At 48.2% G+C, this 19,961-nt stretch overlaps 1 protein-coding gene across 1 annotated transcript in view; it reads left to right on the top strand.

Annotated features, from left to right (window-relative positions):
* Positions 1–19,961, top strand: part of AGRN (agrin) — a 109,878-nt gene that overhangs the window by 8,346 nt on the left and 81,571 nt on the right.

Genomic DNA, 19,961 nt, shown 5'->3' with positions numbered 1-19,961 from the left:
TCCCATTGTTTTCCCCCTTTTTTTCCCATTTTATTCCCATTTTATTCCTGTTTTATTCCATTGTTTTCTCGTTCTTTTTCCCCTTGCTTTTCCCCCAATGTTTTCACATTGTTTCCCATTTTATTCCTGTTTTTATTCCCATTGTTTTCCTGTTCTTTTTTCCCCCATTCTTTTTTTCCCCTTTCTTTTCCCCCGTTGTTTTCCCGTTGTTTTCCCATTGTTTTCTCATTTTATTCTGGTTGTTTTTCCCATAGTTTTCCCATTTTTTTTCCTGTTTTATTCCCATTTCCCCCCCTTTTTTCCCGCAGTTTTCCTCATCTTATTCCCGTTTTATTCCCATTGTTTTATTCCCATTGTTTTCCCATTCTTTTTTCCCGTTCTTTTTTCCCCGTTCTTTATTCCCCGTTCTTTATTCCCATGTTTTCCCCCGTTGTTTTCCCGTTGTTTTCCCGTTGTTTTTCACTTCTTTTTCCTGATGTTTTCCAATGTTTTTCCGATTTTTTTCCTGGGGTTTTCCTGGTGGTTTCTTGGGTTTTTTGTGGAGTTTTTTGTGAGCTCAGCTCCAGTCTGATGCGCATCACGCATGAGGGCTCAATGAGGGTTTTGGGGGGTTTTCCTGTTTTTTTCCCTTCTTTTTCCATTTTTTTCTGGGTTTTTTTCTGTTTTTTTTCACATTTTTTTCTGGTTTTTTTCCCCTCGTTTGTTTTCCCGTTTATTTTCCCGTTTATTTCCCGTTGTTTTCCTGTTGTTTTCCGGTTTATTTCCTGTTTTAGTCCCATTTCCCCCCCTTTTTTCCCCCGTTTTTCCCCGTTTTATTCCCATTTTATTCCCATTGTTTTATTCCCATTGTTTTCCCATTCTTTTTTTCCCATTCTTTTTCCCCATTCTTTTTCCCCATTTTTTTCCCCATTTTTTCCCATTGTTTTCTCATTTTATTCCCAGTTGTGTTCCTGTTGTATTCCCATTTTTTCCTGGTTTTTTTTCCCATTTTTTTCCTGTTTTTTTCATTTTTCCCCATTGTTTTTCCCATGGTTTTACTCGTTTTATTCCACGGTTGTGTTCCATTTTTTTCCTGTTGTTTTCAATTTTTTCCCCCTTGTTTTCCCCATTGTTTTTCCGTTGTTTTTTCCGTTGTTTCCCCCCGTGTTTTTCTCGTTGTTTCTCTCGTTTTATTCGCGGTTGTGTTCCCGTTGTGTTTCCCATTGTTTTCCTGTTGTTTTCCCATTTTTTTCCTGTTGTTTTCCCGTTGCTTTCCCATTGTTTTTCCCTTGTTTTTCCCAATGTCTTCCCGGTGTCTTCCTTGTCATTTTTGTGAGGTTTTGTGAGTTTTTGTGGGGTTGCCTGATGTTTTCCTGGTGTTTTCTTGGTTTTTTTATGGGGTTTTGGTGAGGTTTTTGTGGGTTTTCCTGGTGTTTTCCTGGGGTTTTATGGTGTTTTTGTGGGAGTTTTTAAGGTGTCTTCCTGTGGTTTTTCTGGGGGTTTTTATGGTGTTTTTCTGGTGTTTTTGTGGTGTTTTCCTGGGTTTTCCTGGGGTTTTTATGGGATTCCTGGCCCTGGATGGGCAGGGGAGTGCTGCAGCTCTGGGTGTGTCTGGGGGTGGTGGCACTGGTTTTTGGGGTCAGTGAATGATGATTTAGGGTCGTCCCACAGCTCTGGGTGTTTGGGGTGAAGGTGCTTGGTTACTGGCTTTAGGGTCAGGTGTTCATGGATGGGTTATTTAGGATCATCCACAGCTCTGGGTGTGTTTGGGGTGGTGTCACTGGTTTTTGGGGTCAGGGTTCATGGACAGGTGATTTAGGATCATCCTGCAACTCTGGGTGTTTTGGGGTGAGGATGGTTGTACTGGCTTTAGGTCAGGGGTTCATGGATGGGTTATTTAGGGTCATCCTGCATCTCTGGGTGTGTGTTTGGGGTGTTGTCACTGGTTTTTGGGGTCAGTGGTGTGCTGGACAGGTGATTTAGGATCGTCCCACAGCTCTGGGTGTTTGGGGTGAGGATGGTTGTACTGGGCTTTGAGGTCAGTGAGTGCTGGACAGGTGATTTAGGATCATCCTGCACTTCTCTCTGTATTTGGGGTGGTGATGGCCCTGGTTTTGGGGTCAGGGGGTCAGGACAGGTGATTTAGGATCATCCTGCATCTCTGGGTGTGTTTGGGGTGGTGTCCCCAGTTGTGGGGTCAGTGGATGATGATTTAGGATGGTCCCTGTTGTTCTCTCTGGGTGTTTGGGGTGGTGTCACTGGTTTGGGTTCAGGGGTTTATGGACAGGTGATTTAGGATCATCCCACAGCTCTGGGTGTGTTTGGAGTGGTGTCCCCAGTTTTGGGGTCAGTGGATGATGGTTTAGGATCATCCTGCAGCTCTGGGTGTGTTTGGGGTTGGTCTGTGAGCTCCTGGGGTCAGTGAGTGCTGGTCCAGGTGATTTAGGATCGTCCTGTATCTCTCTGTGTTGGGGTGAAGGTGGTGTCACTGGTTTTGGGGTCAGTGGGTGATGATTTAGGATGGTCCTGTTTTTCTCTCTGGGTGTTTGGGTGGTGTCACTGGTTTTGGGTTCAGGGGTTTATGGACAAGGTGATTTAGGATCATCCTGTAGCTCTGGGTGTGTTTGGGGTGGTGTCACTGGTTTTGGGGTCAGGGGTTCATGGATGGGTGATGATTTAGGATGGTCCTGTTGTTTCTCTCTGTGTGTTTGGGGTGGTGTCACTGGTTTTGGGGTCAGTGGGTGCTGCACAGTGACCCACAACCCCTTTGTTTATTTGGGAATTCTGACAGGGACAGTGACCCACAACCCTTTTTATTAATCTGGGAATTCCAGCAGGGACAGTGACCCCATTCTTGGCTCAGGAGAGGCTGCCCTGAGCGGGGTTTGGGAGAAAGAAATTTTGTTTTGTTTTGTTTTTTAAATCTCCAGGATGAAAAAAACAGGCTGTGAATATAAATTATCTACAAAAAAATTATAAATGTTCTACAATCTGGATAAATTAAATATATAAATATAAATATAAATATAAATATAAATATAAATATAAATATAAATATAAATATAAATATAAATATAAATATAAATATAAATATAAATATGAAATAAAATTATAAATTATCTACAAGCTATACAAATTAAATATATCTATATAAATATAATATCTATATAATATAAATATAAATATAATTATAAATATAAATATAATTATAAATATAAATATAAATATAAATATAAATATAAATATAAATATAAAATATAAATATAAATATAAATATAAAATGAAATTGCAAATTATCTACAAGCTATACAAATAAATATATCTGTATAAATTAAATATATCTATATAAATATATAAATAAAATAAAATAAATAAAAATATATTAACATGTCAATATCAATATCAACTAAAATTATAAATTATCTACAATCTATACAAATTAAGCTATATAAATTAAATATATCTATATATCTGTATGTCTATATATCTATATAAATATATGGAGATATAAAGATATTAATATATAAATATATAAATCTAAGTATCCATAATATAAATTAATTTATATTTTATATAAATTATAAATTATAATTATTTAATTTATCTATATAAATTAAAAATCACAAATTATCTACAAAAACACAGATTAAAATTCCATAAAATCCTCACAGAGTGCTCTGAGGGAGGGAAGATGAGGACGAGTGGGATTTTAATTTAAATTATTTCATTTATTTCAATTAAACCCGACCATTCCTGAGCTCCCAGGCTGGGAATTCACCTCCATGACTGGAGGTGCCTCTGCTCTCTCTGCTCCACTTTAGAGTTTCCAAAACAAACCTTGGAGGGTTTTTTTTTTTTTTTTTTTTTGCAGAATGGAATTGCAAGAATGGAGGCAGCTGAGTGGAAAATCACAAATATTTGGGAGTTTATCCTTGTGTGCCTGTTTTTTTGGGGAAGGGAAAAAAAAATCTGAGAATCCCAGGATGGTGTGAGAGGGGAACTCAAGGGCAGGGCACCCCTGGGACTCGGCTCAGATTGGGGTGGGGGCTGGAAATTTGGGGGTTTGGAATTTGGGAAAGCTCCAGCTGAGCTGGGAATGGCCTGGGGGGGAATTCTGGGGGAACCAGGAGGAATTTTGGGGTTGATTTGGGGTTTCTGGGGCTGATTTGGGGTTTCAGGAGTAGCTCTGGGGCTGATTTGGGATTTCTGGGGCTGATTTGGGGCTGATTTGGGGTTTCTGGAGCAGTTTTGAGGCTGATTTGGGGCTGATTTGGGGATGATTTGGGGGTTCAGAAGTAGTTTTGGGGTCTCAGAAGCATTTTTGGGGTTGACTTGAGGTTTCTGGGCAGCTCTGGGGTTGATTTGGGGTTCCAGGAGTAGCTCTGGGGCTGACTTGGGATTTCTGGGGCTGATTTGGGGCTGATTTGGGGTTCCAGGAGCAGTTTGGGGGCTGATTTGGGGTTTTGGGGGCTGATTTGGGGCCGTTATGGAGTTTCTGGAGCAGCTTTGGGGCTGATTTGGGGATGATTTGGGGGTTCAGAAGAAGTTTTGGGGTCTCAGGAGCAGTTTTGGGGTTGATTTGGAGTTGATTTGGGGCTGATTTGGGGCTTTTTTGGGGTTCCACGAGCAGTTTTGGGGCTGATTTGGGGTTTCTGGGGCTGATTTGGGGCTCAATTAGGATTTCAGGAGCAGGTCTGGGGTTGATTTGGGGTTCTAGGAGCAGTTTTGGGGTTGATTTGGGGTTCCAGGAACAGTTTTGAGGCTGATTTGGGGTTTTTGGAGCAGCTTTGGGGCTGATTTGGGGTTGATTTGGGGGTTCAGAAGAAGTTTTGGGGCTGATTTGGGATCTCAAGAGCAGTTTTGGGGCACCAGGAGCAGCTCTGGGGCTGATTTTGGGTTTCAGGAGCAGCTTTGAGGCTGTTTTGGGGTTTCTGGGGCTGATTTGGGGCTGATTTGGGGTCTCAGGAGCAGTTTTGGGGTTTCAGGAGCAGTTCTGAAACTTTTTGAGGGCACTGTGAGGTTTTTGGGGGCTGCTGTCAGTGCAGTTGAGGCTGAAATCTGAATTTAAAATTCTGTTCCCTGAAAAAAAATACCTCAGGATGTGGGAAAATTCCCTTTTATCAGGACTGCATCCAGTGCAGAGCCCTGGAATTCCTCAGAATCCATCCCAGAGCAGGCAGGGAGGGGAGTGATGTGAATTTTCCCTCCAAAAATGGATTTTTTTCCCTTTTTTTTTTTCCTTTCCTTCCTCCTGTTCTGGGCTCTGTTTTATATCAGAGGGAAGCAGAGAAACATCAACACCTCGGTCCCAGGAGGGGCTGGGAAATGTGGGAAAGGGAAAAGAGGGAATGGAAAGGAAAGGAAAGGAAAGGAAAGGAAAGGAAAGGAAAGGAAAGGAAAGGAAAGGAAAGGAAAGGAAAGGAAAGGAAAGGAAAGGAAAGGAAAGGAAAGGAAAGGAAAGGAAAGGAAAGGAAAGGAAAATGGGAAAGGAAAATGGGAAAGGAAAATGGGAAGGAAAATGGGAAAGGAAGGAAAATGGGAAAGGAAAATGGGAAAGGAAAATGGGAAAGGAAAATGGGAAAGGAAAATGGGAAAGGAAAATGGGAAATGGGAAATGCAGCCCTGCACAGGCCCAGGGCCCTTCCAGTGCCAGATCCATGGGAATCTATTCCCAGTAGCCCTGGACTGGTCAGTCTTCTCCCACTAGCCCTGCCCAGTTTTCCCCTGCCCAGAATCCCTGGATTTCCCATTTTCCCTGGATTTCCCATTTTCCTGCCCTCTCTCCCTGCCCCTGCTGTGTTTGCACAGCCTGTCCTGGCTGGATCCTGTTCTGCCAGCCTGGAATTCCAGATTCCAGCTGGATCCTGTTCTACCAGCCTGGAATTCCAGCTGGATCCTGCCCTGGAATTCCAGATTCCAGCTGGATCCTTTCTTCCAGCCTGGAATTCCAGCTGGATCCTGCCCTGCCAGTCTGGAATTCCAGATTCCAGCTGGGTCCTGCCCTGGAATTCCAGATTCCAGCTGGATCCTGTTCTGCCAGCCTGGAATTCCAGATTCCAGCTGGATCCTGCCCTGGAATTCCAGCAATGCCTCCCTGGGATGGGGCAGCCTCTCCCTGGGATCCTGCCAGGAGCTCCAGGCGCTTCCCAGGAATTCGGAAATTCGGGAATTCGGGCGATGCTGCCCCAGGGCTGGGAGGGGAAATCTGGGGAGGCACCACGGGAATTTCAGTGCCAGGAATTTGGGAAAGTTCCAGGGGTGTGTGGGGAATTGTTCCAGGGAATTTGGGGGATTTCAAGGAATGCAAGAGGAATTTTGGGGAGTCACCATTGGAGCCTCAATTCCAGAGAATTTGGGCAAGTTCCAGGGATTCAAGAGGAATTTTGGGGAGCTTCGCTGGTTCCTTTTCCAGGGAATTTGGGGAATTTCAAGAAATGCAAGAGGAATTTTGGGAGAGCCTCACTAGTGCCTCTTCAAGGGAATTTGGGGAATTTCCAGGGATATGAGTGGGATATTAGGAAGCCCCATTGGAGCCTCAGTTCCAGGAATTTGGGCAAGTTCCATGGATTCAAGAGGAATTTTAGGGAACCTCACTGGTTCCTTTTCAGGATATTTGGGGAATTTCCTGGGGTGTGAGGGGATCATCAGGAAGGCACCACTGGAACCTCAATTCCAGGGAATTTTGCCAATTCCAAGGATGCAAAACAGGAATTTTGGGGAGCCTCACTGGTTCCTTTTCAAGGGAATTTCAGCAATTTCCAAGGATGTAAAACAGGAATTTTGGGGAGCCCCAGGGATTCCTTTTCCATGGAATTTGGGCAATTTCCAGGGGATATGAGTGGGATATTAGGAAGCCCCATTGGACCCTCAATTCCAGGGAATTCTGGCAATTCCAAGGATGCAAAACAGGAATTTTGGGGAGCCCCACTGGTTCCTTTTCCAGGGAATTTCAGCAATTTCCAGGGATGTGAGGGGAATTTTGGGGACCCCCACTGCTGCCTCAATTCCAGGGAATTTGGGGAATTTCCAGGGGCGCAAGAAGAATTTTAGGGAGCCCCACTGGTTCCTTTTCCAGGGAATTTCACCAATTTCCAAGGATGTAAAACAGGAATTTTGGGGAGCCCCGCTGGTTCCTTTTCCAGGGAATTTTGACAATTCCAAGGATGCAAAACAGGAATTTTGAGGAGCCCTGCTGGTTCCTTTTCCAGGGAATTTTGGCAATTCCAAGGATGTAAAACAGGGATTTTGGGGAGCCCACTGGTTCCTTAATTCCAGGGAATTTGGGGAATTTCCAGGGGTGCAAGAGGAATTTTAGGGAGCCCCACAGGTTCCTTTTCCAGGGAATTTGGGGGATTTCCAAGGATGTGAGGGGGATATTGGGGACCCCCACTGATCCCTGTTCCAGGGAATTTCAGCAATTTCCAGGGATGTAAAACAGGAATTTTGGGGAGCGTCACTGGTTCCTTTTCCAGGGAATTTGGGCAATTTCAAGGAATACAAGAAGAATTTTGGGGAGGTGCCACTGGTTCCTTTTCCAGGGAATTTCAGCAATTTCCAAGGATGTAAAACAGGAATTTTAGGGAGCCCCACTGGTTCCTGTTCCAGGGAATTTGGGGAATTTCCAGGGGTTTGAGGGGAATTTTGGGGAGCCCCACTGGTTCCTGTTCCAGGGAATTTGGGGAATTTCCAGGGGTGTGAGGGGATTTTTAGGAAGGCACCACTGGAACCTCAATTCCAGGGAATTCTGGCAATTCCAAGGATGTAAAACAGGAATTTTGGGGAGCCCCCCTGGTTCCTTTTCCATGAAATTTGGGGAATTTCCAGGGATGTGAGGGGGATATTGGGGAGCCCCACTGCTGCCTCAATCCCAGGAATTTGGGGAATTTCCAAGGATGTAAAACAGGAATTTTAGGGAGCCCCACTGGTTCCTTTTCCAGGGAATTTGGGGAATTTCCAGGTGTGCAAGAGGAATTTTAGGGAGCCCCACTGGTTCCTTTTCCAGGGAATTTTGACAATTCCAAGGATGCAAAACAGGAATTTTGGGGACCCCCACTGGTTCCTTTTCCAGGGAATTTGGGGAATTTCCAGGGGTGTGAGGGGATTTTTAGGAAGGCACCACCAGCCCCTCAATTCCAGGGAATTCAGGCAATACCAGATCTCACCAGGGAATATTTGGGAAGCACCTGCCTGGCCCAGAGCAGCTTTTTCCAGGCTGATTTTTCTCACAATCCTGCATTTCGGGCCGTGCTGGGAGTGGAAAAAGCTGCCCTGAGGTTTTTCCATGGCGTGCCCCCCACGGAAATGGAATTCTTTCCCACTCCACGTCCCGGATGTGTCCCGTGGCGAGGTTTGTTTGGGGTTTGCGTTTTGTTTTGGGGTTTTTATCTCATCTCCCCTGGCCCAGCTTTGTTCTGGGACATCAAAGCTGCATTTTCCCACCCACTCAGGAAAACACAGGAGGGGTTTGGGCTGGGTTTGGCTCCAGGGCTGGGTTTTGAGGCCAGAGATAATTTTTTAGTCCAGGGTTGTTTTGGGGTTCAGGCTGATTTTGGGGCCCAGCTTGTTTTTGGGTCCAGGGCTATTTTTTTAGTCCAGGACTATTTTTCAGTCCAGAGATACTTTTTTAGTTCAGGCTGTTTTTTTGGGGTCCAGGGCTCTTTTTTTAGTCCAGGACTATTTTTCAGTCCAGAGCTACTTTTTTAGTCCAGGCTGTTTTCCGGGTCCAGGCTGATTTTGGTTCCAGTTTCATTTTGAGTCCAGCTTGTTTTTGGGTCCAGGGCTGCTTTTTTAGTCCAGGGCTGTTACTGAGAGATTACTGGGAGCACTGGGAGTTACTGGGAGCTGTTACTGGAAGGTTACTGGGAGCACTGGGGCACTGGGAACTGGGAGTTACTGGAAGCACTGGGAGCTGTTACTGGGAGCACTGGGAGCTGTTACTGGGAGCACTGGGAGCTGTTACTGGCAGCACTGGGAGCTGTTACTGGGAGCACTGGGAGCACTGGGAGCTGTCACTGGGAGCACTGGGAGCACTGGGAGCTGTCACTGGGAGCACTGGGAGCTGTTACTGGGAGCACTGGGAGCAGTCACTGGGAGCAGTCACTGGGAGCACTGGGAGCACTGTGAGCTGTCACTGGGAGCACTGGGAGCTGTCACTGGGAGCACTGGGAGCACTGTGAGCTGTTACTGGGAGCTGTTACTGGGAGCACTGGGAGCACTGGCAGAACTGGCAGCACTGGGAGCTGTTACTGGGAGCACTGGGAGCACTGGGAGCTGTCACTGGGAGCTGTTACTGGCAGCACTGGGAGCACTGGGAGCTGTTACTGGGAGCACTGGCAGCACTGGGAGCTGTTACTGGGAGCACTGGCAGCACTGGGAGCTGTTACTGGGAGCACTGGCAGCACTGGGAGCTGTTACTGGGAGCACTGGCAGCACTGGGAGCACTGGGAGCTGTTACTGGGAGCACTGGCAGCACTGGGAGCACTGGGAGCTGTCACTGGGAGCACTGGGAGCACTGTGGGCTGTTACTGGGAGCACTGGGAGCACTGGAGCCCCGTGCTGTGTGCACAGCCCTGCAGAGCGTGTCCAGCTCTGCTCCACCCCAGGGGAGGGTTTGGGACATTCCAGGCGTGGGAACCCTTTGGAGAAACTCTGGAATCCATCCCAGAGCTGGGCTGGGAGCAGAGAGGGGGCTGGGGACCCTCTGGGGACTCTGGGGACCCTTTGGGGACCCTGTGAGGATCCTCTGAGCACCCTGGGGACCCTCTGGGGACACTGAGAACCCTCTGGGAACCCTCTGAGCACCCTGGGGACCCTCTGGACACCCTTTGGGAACCCTCTGGGGACACTGGGATGTTCCTGGTGACACTGGGATGGCTCTGGGATGGCTCTGGAGTGGCTCTGGTGGCTCTGGCATGTCCCTGGGATGTCCCTGGTGGCACTGAGATGGCACTGTGATGTCCCTGTGATGTCCCTGCTGTCCCTGTGATGTCCCTGGGATGTCCCTGCTGTCCCTGTGATGTCCCTGTGATGTCCCTGTGATATCCCTGCTGTCCCTGTGATGTCCCTGGTGGCTCTGGGATGTCCCTGCGATGTCCCTGCTGTCCCTGTGCTGTCCCTGCTGTCCCTGATCCCGTCCCCCCTCCCGGGCACATTCCTGTCCCCTGGCTCGGGGCAGTGTTTGGATCACAGAGCTGCAGCCCCGGCAACGCTGGCACAGCCCGGCCTCAGCTGCTGAGCTCGGCCCCGCAAAGCCGGGCCTGGGGTCACCTCTGATCTGGGGGGTGCACGTTTGTGGGGTGAGCCCTGATCTGGGGGATGCACGTTTGTGGGGTGAGCCCTGATTTGGGGGATGGGGTCACCCTGATCTGGGGTGTGGGGTCACCCTGATCTGGGGTGCATGTTTGTGGGGTCACCCTGGTCTGGGGCTTGGGGTCACCCTGATCTGGGGTGTGGGGTCATCTCTGATCTGGGGTGCAGATTTATGGGGTCACCCCTGATTTAGGGGCTGCACATTTATGGGGTCACCCTGATCTGGAGTGCACATTTATGGGATGAGCCCTGATTTGGGGGCCACACATTTATGGGGTCACCTCTGATCTGGGGTGCTCATTTGTGGGGTCACCCCTGATCTGGAGTGCACATTTATGGGATGAACCCTGTTCTGGGGACTGCACATTTATGGGGTCACCCCTGATCTGGGGCTGCACGTTTGTGGGGTCACCCTGATCTGGGGGATGGGGTCATCTCTGATCTGGGGTGCACATTTATGGGGTCACCCTGCTCAGGTCTGCATGTTTATGGGGTCACCCCTGATCTGGAGTGCACATTTATGGGGTGAGCCCTGATTTGGGGGCTGCACATTTATGGGGTCACCCCTGATTTGGGGTGCATGTTTGTGGGATGAGTCCTGATCTGGGGTGCAGATTTATGGGGTCACCCCTGATTTAGGGGCTACACATTTATGGGGTCACCCTGATCTGAGGGATGCACGTCTGTGGGGTGAGCCCTGATTTGGGGGATGCACATTTATGGGGTCACCCCTGATCTGGGGTGCAAGTTTGTGGGGTCACCCCCTGCTCAGGGATGCACATTTATGGGGTCACCCTGATCTGGGTTATGGGGTCACCTCTGATCTGGGGTGCTCATTTGTGGGGTCACCCCTGATTTAGGGGATGCACATTTATGGGGCGAGCTCTGATCTGGGGGATGGGGTCATCTCTGATTTGAGGTGCACATATATGGGGTCACCCCTGATTTAGGGGATGCATTTATGGGGTCACCCTGATCTGGGGGATGCAGCTTTTTGTGAATGTCTGAGAGGAATTGCGGGGTTTGGGGTGAATCTCTTGAGGGAATTTCAGGTTTTTTGGGGTGAATATCTGTGGGGAATTCCATGGTTTTTGGAATGAATCTCTGGGAGGAATTTCAGATTTTTTAGGGTGAATGTCTGGAAGAAATTGCAGATTTTTTGGGGGTGTCTCTGAGATTATTGCATTTTTTCTTTGTGAATTTCTGTGGGGAAATGCATCTTTTTTGTGGGGTGACTCTCTGGAGTTATTGCAATTTTTTGAGGTGAATCTCTGTGGGAAATTGCAATATTTTGGGGTGAATCTCTGGGAGGAATTTCAGATTTTTTGGGGTGAATCTTTGGGAGGAATTGCAATTTTTGGGGGGGGGGAATCTCTGGAAGAAATCACAGATTTTTTGGGGTGTGACTCTGAGGTTATTGCAATTTCTTGGGGTGAATCTCTGGAGGGAATTGCAATTTTTTTTGGTGATTATGTGTGGGGAATTGCAATTTTTTGGGGTGAATCCCTTCCCTGAGGAGCTGCATCTTTCAGACCCTTTCCCTGAGCAGGATTTCTCTTCCCCTGCTCTGATCCAGCCTCTTTCCCTCTGTTTTTTTCCATGTGCTGCCCCATCCCCGGTGGAATTTGGATTATTCATTAGGTAAGAACATCATTCCTCTCCTCTTTGGGATGGAAAGTGGGGCAGGGATGCTTTGTGTGATTCCTGAGGTTGTGTGGGAAGAGAATTCCTTGGATTTCCCTGGCCAGGTGGCACATGCATAAAAATGGATAAAAAATTTATAAAAATGGATTAAAAAATGGATAAAAATGGGTGAAAACTGGATAAAAATGGGCAAAAATGGGTAAAAAGAGGGTAAAAATGGGTAAAAATAGATAAAGATGGAAAAAAATGGGTAAAAATGGATAAAAGTGGGTAAAAATAGGTAAAAAGTGGATAAAAATAGGAAAAAAGAGGATAAAAATGGATAAAAATGGATAAAAAGAGGATAATGGTAAAAAGTGGATAAAAACAGATAAAAAATGGAAAAATGGGTAAAAATGGGTAAAAGTGGGTAAAAATAGGTAAAAAGCAGATAAAAATGGGTAAAAAGTCAATAAAATGGGTAAAAAGAGGATAAATATGGATAAAAAGTTGATAAAATGGGTAAAAAGAGGATAAAATGGGTAAAAATGGAAAAAAATGGGTAAAAAGTAGATAAAAATAGATAAAAAATGGGTAAAATGGATAAAAGTTGGTAAAAATAGGTTAAAAATGGATAAAAATGGATAAAAGTGGGCAAAAAGTCAATAAAATGGGTAAAAAAGAGGATAAAAATGGTAAAATGGGTAAATATGGATAAAAAATAGATAAAAATTGATTAAAAATGGATTAAAATGGCTAAAAAATAGGTAAAAATGGATAAAAATTGGTAAAAAATGGATAAAAATGGGTAAAAAATAGGTAAAAATGGATTAAAAAATGGATAAAAATGGGTAAAAAATGGAAAAAAAATGGGTAAAAAATGGGGAAAAATGGATAAAAAATTCCCTGGCAAAAGGGAATCTTGTGCTGGAAGGGGAGGAACTTCCAGGCCAACATTCCCTCCTGGAAAACAAACCCCACGTGCCTTTGGGATTTATGGAGCCGGCTCCAAATCCTCGGGGTCACTTGGTCAAGTGGGGCAAATTGGGAGAGCTGTGCCCAAGGTTAATTAACACTTCATTAATTCCAGCTCCAGAAACCCGAGCCTGGGAACCTGAGGGTGCAGGAGCAGCTCCCAAAAAAAGAGTTTTGGTGGCCCTGGGGGCGTTTTGAGAGCATTAAAGCGGCTCCAACATTTATTTTTTGGTGGTTTTTTAATGCTTTGTGATGGGTGTTTCTTAGGTTATTGCTCAGTTTTTTATTCATGTAATTAATTAGGTTTTTCCTTAGTTTTTTCCTCAGGTTTTTCCTCAGTTTTTGCTTAGATTATTCCTCAGTTTTTCCTCATTTTTTTGTCATGTAATTCCTTAGGTTTTTCCTCAAGTTATTCCTTAGGATTTCCCTCGGTTTTTCCTCAGGTTTTCCCTCAGGTTTTTTCTTGATTTTTCCTCAGGTTATTCCTCAGTTTTTCCTTAGATTTTTCCTCAGTTATTTCTTAGGATTTTCCTCGGTTTTTCCTCAGGTTTTTCCTCAGTTATTCCTTAGGATTTTCCTCGGTTTTTCCTCAGTTTTTGCTTAGATTATTCCTCAGTCATTCCTCAGTTTTTCCTCAGGTTTTTTCTCAGTTTTCCCTCAGATTTTTCCTAAGGTTATTCCTCAGTTTTTCCTTAGGTTTTCCCTCGGTTTTTCCTCAGATTTTTTCCTCATTTATTTCTTAGGTTATTCTCAATTATTCCTTTGTATTTTCCTTGGTTTTTCCTCGATTTTTCCTCAGGTTTTCCCTCAGGTTTTTCCTCAGTTATTCCTTAGGATTTCCCCTGGTTTTTCCTCAGGTTTTCCCTCAGGTTTTTTCTCGATTTTTCCTTAGGTTTTTCCTCAGTTTTTTCTTAGGTTATTCCTCAGTTATTTCTTTGGATTTTCCTCGATTTTTCCTCAGGTTATTCCTCAGTTTTTCCTTAGTTTTTCCCTCAGTTTTCCCTCATGTAATTCCTTAGGTTATTCCTCAGGTTTTTCCTCAGATTTTTTCTCGATTTTTCCTCAGGTTATTCCTTAGGATTTTCCTCATTTTTTCCTCAGATTTTCCCTCAGTTTTCCCTCATGTATTCCTTAGGTTTTTCCTTAGGTTTTTCCTCAGTTATTCCTTAGGTTATTCCTCAGTTTTTCCTCAGGTTATTCCTCAATTTTTCCTCAGGTTATTCCTCAGTTTTTCCTCAGATTTTTCCTTAGGTTATTCCTCAGTTTTTCCTCAGATTTTTCCTCAGTTTTTCCTCCTGCAATTCCTCAGGTTATTCCTCAGTTTATTCCTCAGTTTTTCCTTGTGCAATCCCTTAGTTATTCCTCAGTTATTCCTCCTGCCTCACAGGTGCTCCAGGGAAGCACAATTTCGGCTTTTTAATGACAATTTGGACCCTTGCAATATTAAAAAAAAAAAAATTACACATCCCTAAATCCTTTTCCTGGAATCAGGAGGGAATGGGATGGGCAGGGGGATGCAGGAATTTCCTCTGGGGGCTCCATCAAACAATTCCCAGGGAATTTCCTCTGGATTTCCATCCTGGATCTGTGGCAGTGGCAATTCCTGAAGGGAAAGGGAATGAATTTTAATGGAATCTTGAAAGATTTTAAATTTTCATGTAGCCCCTCAATTATTCAGGAGAGAGGAAAAGGGAAGGGAGAGGCCACTGGGATTCCTGCAGGGAATTTTTGCATTTTGCTGCCTTGGAAAGGCTCTGGTGCTGGGGAGATTTGGGAATTTGGGAATTTGGGATGCACTGCCTGGGGCAGGGCAAAGGGCTGGGGGTGAGGGGTCACAGAATTCCATGGAAAAGCTGATCCCAGGAGGGATTTGGGGTCTGGAATGTGGAACAGCTGATCCCAGGAGGAATTTTGGGAATCTGGAATGTGGAACAGCTGATCCCAGGAGGGATTTTGGGGTCTCTGGGCTGGGAATGTGAGCTCACAGAATTCCCAGTGGGAGCTGATCCCAGAAGAGTTGATCCCAGGAGGGATTTTGGGGTCTGGAAGGTGGAGAAGCTGATCCCAGGAGGGATTTTGGGGTCTGGAATGTGGAGCACTGATCCCAGGAGGGATCTGGAATGTGGAATGTGGAGCAGCCGATCGCAGAAGGGATTTTGGGGTCTGGAATGTGGAAAAGCTGATCCCAGGAGGGATTTGGGAATGTGGAAAAGCTCATCTCAGGAGAGATTTGGGAATCTGGAAGGTGGAAAAACTGATCCCAGGAGGAATTTTGGGGTCTGGAAGGTGGAGCAGCCGATCCCAGGAGGGATTTTGGCTGTCCCTGTCCCTGCTGTCCCCATCTGTGGCCGGGCTGTGGCTGTCCCCTGTCCCTGCCCCTGCTGTCCCCTGTCCCCATCTGTGGCTGTCCCTGTCCCCGCTGTCCCCATCTGTGGCTGTCCCTGTCCCTGCTGTCCCCATCTGTGGCCGGGCTGTGGCTGTCCCTGTCCCTGCTGTCCCCGGCGGGTGCCCCAGCGCTGCTCGGGGGGCTCTGAGCACAATCAGGGCTTTGATTCCCGGCCGGAGCTGCCAGCCCTGGCTCCCTGCCCGGAAACCGCGGCAGCGCCAACACAGGCGGCTTTGTGTGAGCTGGGGGCTGCCACAGGGGCTGGGGCTGGGGACACGGCTGGGGACACGGCTGGGGACATGGCTGGGGACAGGGCTGGGGACAGGGCTGGGACAGGGGACACGGCTGGGGACACTGCTGGGGACATGGCTGGGGACACTGCTGGGGACAGGGGACATGGCTGGGGACAGGGGACATGGCTGGGGACATGGCTGGGGACATGGCTGGGGACATGGCTGGGGACAGGGGACATGGCTGCGGACATGGCTGGGGATGAGGGGACACTGCTGGGGACAAGGGGACACAGCTGGGGACGAGGGGACAATGAGGGGACACCCCTGGGGACAGGGGACACGGCTGGGGACATGGCTGGGGATGAGGGGACACTGCTGGGGATGAGGGGGCACCCCTGGGGACAAGGGGATGCAGCTGGGGACAAGTGAAGACCACTGGGGACAAGGGAACACCACTGAGGACAAGGGGACACGGCTGGGGACAGGGGGACACTGCTGGGGACAAGACGACATGGCTGGGAACACTGCTGGGGACAAATGAAGACCACTGGGGACAAGGGAACACCACTGAGGACAAAGGGACACGGCTGGGGATGAGGGGACACCGCTGGGGACAAGAGGACATGGCTGGGGACAAGGGGACCCAGCTGGAGACAAGAGGACATGGCTGGGGACAGGGGACACTGCTGGGGATGAGGGGACACTGCTGGGGACACGACTGGGGACGTGGCTGGGGACACTGCTGGGGACGAGGGGACACTGCTGGGGACAGGGGGACACTGCCCTGAGGGGGGGATGGATCCACCCTGGGGACAGCAGGAGGGACCAAACCCAGCCCTGGGGACAGCAGGATGGCTCTGGGATCAAATGGGATCAAATTCTCCTGAGGAGAATTGCAGAGAGAGAGACCTGTGCCATAAATTGGGAATTGTGCTTTTTTTTGTGCCATAAATTGGGAATTCTGCTTTTTTTTTGTGCCATAAATTGGGAATTGTGCTGCAGGGAGACCCGTGCCATAAATTGGAAATTCTGCATTTTTTATGGGAAAGGGGTGGAAATTCAGCCTTGGATCCAGGGAGCAGGTGGAAAATCGCACCTGGTGTGGGAAACAGGAGCAGAAAGGATCCACAGGGCCTTGGGAAGGGCTTGGATCTCATCCAGTCCCGGGAGATGGTGAGAGCTGCCCTGGCTCGGGGCTCCCTGCTCTGATTTGTGCTGTGATCCAAGGAAAAGCTGAGGGGTGGCTCAGGATGGAGGCAGGGAATCCCTGCAGTGTCCTGAGCCTCTTTTCCCCTCTGGAAGCCGGGCAGGTGCCGGGCCCCGAGCTCTGAGCCCATTTCACGACTCATTTGGCGGCGCTGAGGCAGCAAAGTGGGATTCAGGCGGAGTTTTTCCAGTTTAATCCTCCAGGATGGTTTCAGATCCCCCAGCCTGCTGCCAGCCCCGGCTGAACAAACTTCCCCAAAATCCCACAGCACAAACTCTGCCTTGAGGGATTTTTATTTATTTTTTTCCTCTTTATCCTGGACCCACGGCGGCTCCTTCTGAGCGTTTTTGGTGCTGGTGGCAGAGAGGGGAAACCTCAAATCCTGGCGAGGCAATTAGAGCTTAATGAGACACTTCCCACACATCTGGTTTCAATCCTGGAGGGTTTGGGGGAGGCAGAGCTGGGGAAGGAGGAAGGAGGGGGAATCCCAACCTCTTCCTTTCCTGGGGATGCTCCCACGGTGTCTCCAAAAATCCCAAAGTTTGGGCTCTGAGGGGTTTGGTGCTGGTTTTTGGAACGTGTCTAATTAGTGTGGAATTAATCAAAAGCGTGCCCCAGACTTCAGAAAATTCCTGAACTCGTTGCCAAGCACGAGGGAAAAGGGAGGAACTGCAGGAGGGATTTCAGTGTGGGGTTGCTGGGAGATGTTTGTGGCTATTCTGATTTTGGGGAAAAGGGAAAAACTTTGAGGAGGGATTTCAGTGTGGAATTGCTGTGGCTATCTCAATTTTGGAGAAAAAGGAGAAACTTTGCAGGAGGGATTTCGATGTGGAATTGCTGTGGCTATCCCAATTTTGGGGAACAAGGAGAAACTTTGCAGAGGGATTTCAGTGTGGAATTGCTGGGAGATGTTTGTGGCTATCCTGATTTTGGGGAACAAGGAGAAACTTTGCAGGAGGGATTTCAGTGTGGAATTGTTGTGGCTATCCCAATTTTGGGGAGAAAGGAGAAACTTGGAGGAGGGATTTCAGTGTGGAATTGCTGTGGCCATTCCAATTTTGGGGGAAAAGGAGAAACTTTGAGGAGGGATTTCAGTGTGGAATTTCTGGGAGATATTTGTGGCTACCCTGATTTTGTGGAAAAGGGAAAAACTTTGCAGGAAGGATTTCAGTGTGGAATTGCTGGGAAGTGTTTGTGGCTATCTCAATTTTGGGGAGAAAGGAGAAACTTTGCAGGAGGGATTTCAGTGTGGAATTGCTGTGGCTATCCCAATTTTGTGGAAAAGGGAGAAACTTTGCAGGAGGGATTTTGGTGTGGAATTGCTGGGAAGTGTTTGTGGCTATCCTGATTTTTCCCAGCACCTTGTCCCACCTCCTGGCACTCCCCAAATCCACCCCCACCCCCATTCCCTGCCCAGGAAACCAGGACAGGCTCGTCCTGCCCTGCCCCTGTTTGGTCTGGAGCCATATCCCAGATGCCAGGGGATCTCCAGGCTGGGCTTTCCCAGGGAACAACGTGCCAGGCTGAGCTTTGGCCCGGGATTAAGGCTGGGAGTGACTCAGGAGCAGCTCTGGGGGTGGCTTGGCCGGGCCACACGTGGCTTCCCAGCAGTGCCACTTGTCCCAGACAGGGCAGTGACTCAGAGGCACGGCCTGGGTGCCTCAGCAGGGAAGGGAAAAGCAGGGAAGGGAAAAGCAGGGAATGAGCAGCTGGAATCACCCAGCACCCTCATCCTGCCCTGCCTCATTTCCAGGAATATTCCCTGCTCCAAAGTGCCTCAGGAAAAAGGGAAAAGCAAGGAATGAGCAGCCTGGAATCCCTGAGCACTGTCCTTCTCTCCTGCCACATTTCCCAGGAATATTCCCTGCTCCAAAGGCAGGTCCCAAGGGGAAAAGCAGGGAAGGAAAAAGCAGGGAATGAGCAGCCTGGAATCCTCCAGTCCCCATTCCCAGGAATATTCTCTGCCTCAAAGTGCCTCAGGAGAGAAGGGAAAAGCAGGGAATGAGCAGCTGGAATCACCCAGCACCCTCATCCTGTCCTGCCACATTTCCAGGAATATTCCCTGCTCCAAAGTGCCTCAGGAAAAAGGGAAAAGCAGGGAATGAGCATCTGGAATCTTCCAGCACCCTCATCCTGCCCTACCTCATTTCCAGAAATATTCCCTGCTCCAAAGTCAGGTCCTGAGTGGCTCAGAAGGAAAGGGAAAAGCAGGGAATGAGCAGTCTGGAATCACCCAGCACCCTCATCCTGCCCTGCCTCATTTCCAGGAATATTCCCTGCTCCAAAGTGCCTCAGGAAAGAAGGGAAAAACAGGGAATGAGCAGCCTGGAATCTTCCAGCACTGTCCTTCTGTCCTGCCACATTTCCCAGCAATATTCCCTGCTCCAAAGTCAGGTCCTGGGTGGCTCAGAAGGAAAGGGAAAAAGCAGGGAATGAGCAGCTGGAATTCCTCAGCACTGTCCTTCTGTCCTGCCACATTTCCCAGGAATATTCCCTGCTCCAAAGTCAGGTCCCAAGGGGAAAAGCAGGGAAGGAAAAAGCAGGGAATGAGCAGCCTGAAATCCCCCAGCACTGTCCTTCTGTCCTGCCTCATTTCCCAGAAATATTCCCTGCTCCAAAGTCAGGTCCTGGGTGGCTCAGAAGGAAAGGGAAAAGCAGGGAAGGAGCAGCCTGAAATCCTCCAGCACCATCCTGCTGCCCCCATTCCCAGGAATATTCCCTGTTCCAAAAGAATGTCCTGGGTGCCTTAGAGGGGGAAGGAAAAAGCAGGAAATGAAAAAGAAGGAATGAACAGTCTGGAATCCTCCAGTCCCCATTCCCAGGAATATTCCCTGCTCCAAAGGCAGGTCCTGGGGTGAAAAGCAGGGAAGGGAAATGCAGGGAAGAGCAGCTGGAATCACACCCACCCTCATCCTGCTGCCCTGCCTCATTTCCCAGGAATATTCCCTGCTCCAAGTGTGCTCCTGGCCAGGGAGGATTTCCACAGCTGCCTGACCTTGGAGCGGAGCCTCCCGCGTTCCGTTCAGGTTTTGTTTGATTTAATCCGGACTAAAACAGAAATCTCTCCTCCTCTCCTTGATGTTCACAGCTGCCCCAGGGAGCTGCAGCTCCGTGGAGGGGAAAATCAAACCCGGGGGAGTTTTGCAGGAGTTGAAAGGAGGGTCAGGCTCGGGGGTGGCTCAGTCACACTTTTGTTCTGGGAATCAGAGGGGAACGGGTGAGCCCTGCTGGGATGGGGTGTCTGGGGGAC

The sequence above is a fragment of the Catharus ustulatus genome, chromosome 24 (genome assembly GCF_009819885.2).
Source record: "Catharus ustulatus isolate bCatUst1 chromosome 24, bCatUst1.pri.v2, whole genome shotgun sequence".
In the NCBI taxonomy this organism is placed as follows: Eukaryota; Metazoa; Chordata; class Aves; order Passeriformes; family Turdidae; genus Catharus; species Catharus ustulatus.
Note: the sequence above shows the minus strand (reverse complement) of the source record. Positions and strands in the feature narration are given on the sequence as shown.